At 38.8% G+C, this 3,321-nt stretch overlaps 1 protein-coding gene across 10 annotated transcripts in view; it reads left to right on the forward strand.

Annotated features, from left to right (window-relative positions):
- Positions 1-814: 814 nt before the first annotated feature.
- Positions 815-3,321, forward strand: part of LOC115115426 (eyes absent homolog 1-like) — a 173,334-nt gene continuing 170,827 nt past the window's right edge. For 9 of the 10 annotated variants that reach the window (XM_065019235.1, XM_065019241.1, XM_065019242.1 and 6 more), the window contains exon 1: positions 815-1,122. The gene's annotated coding sequence lies outside the window, so the exon portion shown is untranslated. The remainder of the gene's footprint in view (positions 1,123-3,321) is intronic. The other variant, XM_065019236.1, reaches the window with a different exon arrangement.

Raw genomic sequence — 3,321 nt, forward strand, 5'->3', positions numbered from 1 at the left:
TTACTACCTTACTGCCTTGCTGCCTAGCTGCCTTGCTTACTACCTTACTACCTTACTGCCTTATTAACCTACTGTCTTACTCATTTACTACCTTACTGCTTTTCTACCTTACAGCCTTCCTGCCTGACAACCTTACTACCTTGCTGCCTGCCTTACTGCCTTACTACATTACTGCTTTACTGCCTGCCTTACTGCCTGTCTTACTGCCTGCTTACTACTTTATTGCCTGCCTTACTACCTTACTGCCTTATCACCTTACTGCCAGTCTTACTAGCTGCCTTACTACATTACTGCCTTATCACCTTACTGCCAGTCTTACTGCCTGCCTTACTATCTTATTGCCTTATCACCTTACTGCCAGTCTTACTGCCTGCCTTACTACCTTACTGCCTTATCACCTTACTGCCAGTCTTACTGCCTGCCTTACTACCTTATTGCCTGCCTTATCACCTTACTGCCAGTCTTACTGCCTGCCTTACTACCTTACTGCCTTATTGCCTGCCTTAACACCTTACTGCCTTATTGTCCTACTGCCTGTCTTATTGCTTTACTGCCTGCCTTACTACCTTACTGCCTTATCATCTTACTGCCTGCCTTACTGCCTGACTGCCTTGCTTTCTACAACAACTTTCTGCTTTCAAACAGCTCCAACAGCAGTCTCTCTACTTCTCTCTACTGTTTCTCCCTCTCTCCTCTCCACCTCCCCTCACTGCTTTCCTCCCTCCCTCCCTCCTCCTTCCCTCCCTCCCTCCCTCCCTCTCGCTCTCTCTCTCTCTCTCTCTCTCTCTCTCTCTCTTTCCCTCTTCCTCAGACACTCTCTAGTCACTGCCTGAAGCAGTAATCGGACAACTGTCGTTCTCACTCTGGCTCGGTCTCTTGAGATCCCAGCTATATAGTGTGTGTATCGGAGCTCCGTGGGTTCTAACACTTGAAATGAAAAAGAAAAAGGTGTGTTGTAGCCGGTAATTTGTTGCGTTACAGGTTCTACGAACTCTCGAAGAACTCTTTTTGATGAAGTTTCTCTGTTGTCTCTGGACTGGACAGACTTGGCTGTAGAAGATTATAACGTTACTTAAAGGAACGGGATACCAGCCAGAGCACAGGGATTCCACGGTAGTTGGAGTGAGTATGACTTCTTAAAGCGGGATTCAATTTAATGCGGTATCACTGTTTATCTGGTTAGTCTGATGCCTGCCTGTCTGTCAACGGAACTGCTACATCAAGATGTTTTGAAAAAATAACGTACTCTACTCTGCTCCTAAAGTAATTTACTATTACTGGTATCATTGTAAACTGTACCAATTTAATTAGTTGAGGCGTTAAAGGCATTTTGTAATTAAATATTGATATATTTACGTGTATTATTTTGCGTTATATAGTTTTAACAGCCTGTTTTGAAGCAGAAATATATCTCTTAAATAACGTTAGATATTTTTTACGCCGTGTTTTGAAGCAGAAAGATATCTCTGACATAATGTTAGATCGTTGTAACACCTTGTTTTGTGGCAGAATAATATCTCTGACATAACAGCAGTTAATATATAATCTCGGGCAAATGACCACATGATATAATTGTTGTCTTGAAATTATTAATACACTATCTCAAAATATCAAAATAACATATTTATTTCAAAAGCAGTGTTTTATTAAATGTTATTTTAGAGCAATATTATTAGGATATAACATATAACATCTTAAAATAACTGTAGCTCAATGATTATATCGAAAATATAAAGCTAATTGAGTTGGACAAATGTAAATTGCAAAAATAAATTATATTACATTAATATTGAAACTAGTACTAATACATTATACATTAAAATATATGAAAATATATGACAATGTATAAACTAAATGTTTGAGAATTAAATCATCTTAGGACTTAATGGTATACTCTTAATAATGAATAAAACGATTGACTTTTTGGAGAAAAAAATATTGCTCTTTAATTTTAAATGTATATGGAATATAGTTACAATTTCACGGAACCCTATTTAACCCTGACCTGATTGCAAATTAATATTCATATATATATATATATATATATAATATATATATAATGTCTAGTTGTTTTTTCAGTCATGCACAAATCAACTTTCAATGTTATTTTGCTCAACAATGAAAGCCCCAAAAAACTTTACAATTTGAATTCTTCAAACAAAAACAAATAAACAAGCAGGTGTATTAAAACAAATGAAATAAATAGCAAATGCAAAGCACGCAACAACAAAAAAAAGTGAAGCTATTTCCGACATTACCAAGTCGTATAGGATATCCGTGTCCTGAGCTCCCGGTTGAAACATTTTCGATGCATCATCGAAGCAAAAACATACCAGGCCCTGCAGGAGTCTCTTCTCCACTGGTAGAATAAACAACAGCAGCCCAGTTAAATCAGTTGACATCTAATGCCATCTGCTCTTGCTGCAGCCTGGAATGCTGTAAACCATTACTCCTTATAGCCCGAGTGTCTTACAGTCCTCAAGACTCACTGGACAACCGCTAACCCACCAATCACGTCTTCTAGCCTAGTTATAACACAGAGGCCTGGTAATACTGAACTATACTATAATATACTATACTATACTGTACTATATTATACTATACAGTACTGCTTTTTATTTATTTATTAAACATGTAACAGCTTTATATTATACAGAAGACACATTTCAGTATTTTGTTGATCAATGAAGTATGATTTGTTCCTCTTCGTGTTTTAAACGAAACGGTATTAAGACTCTCTGTCTCTCTGTCTGTCTCTCTGTCTCTCTCTCTCTCTCTCTCTGTCTCTCTCTCTCTCTCTCTCTCTCTCTCTCTCTCTCTCTCTCTCTCTCTCTCTCTCTCTGTCTATCTCTCTCTACTCCCTCTCTGTCTCTCTCTGTCTCTCTGTCTCTCTCTCTCTCTGCTCTCTCTCTCTGTCTCTCTCTCTCTCTCTCTCTCTGCTCTCTCCCTGTCTCTCCCTGTCTCTCTGTCTCTCTCTCTCTCTCTCTGCTCTCTCTCTCTCTCTCTCTCTCTCTCTCTCTCTCTCTCTCTCTCTGGCTCGAGGTAAATGTGCTACAGTGAGGAGGTTGTACGGGGATGTGTGTATGGTCGTAGACTGACGCTATGACTCAGTAATTATTATCCTCTGTGAGGTGTTTTTTCTATCTCTCTCAAATGAAATGGTGCTTCCCCTTTTAATGTTCCATCTGCGCCAAGTGCATCTGCCTTGATGACTGTTGGAAGAATAAGACATTACGTTCTTAGATAAAATAGTGACTAGATAGAAAGTATAGGATATAAAGAGGTAAGCAAGCAGGTCTCACTCTCTCTCTCTCTGTTTCT

Source organism: Oncorhynchus nerka, linkage group LG6, assembly GCF_034236695.1.
Source record: "Oncorhynchus nerka isolate Pitt River linkage group LG6, Oner_Uvic_2.0, whole genome shotgun sequence".
Classification (NCBI taxonomy): Eukaryota; Metazoa; Chordata; class Actinopteri; order Salmoniformes; family Salmonidae; genus Oncorhynchus; species Oncorhynchus nerka.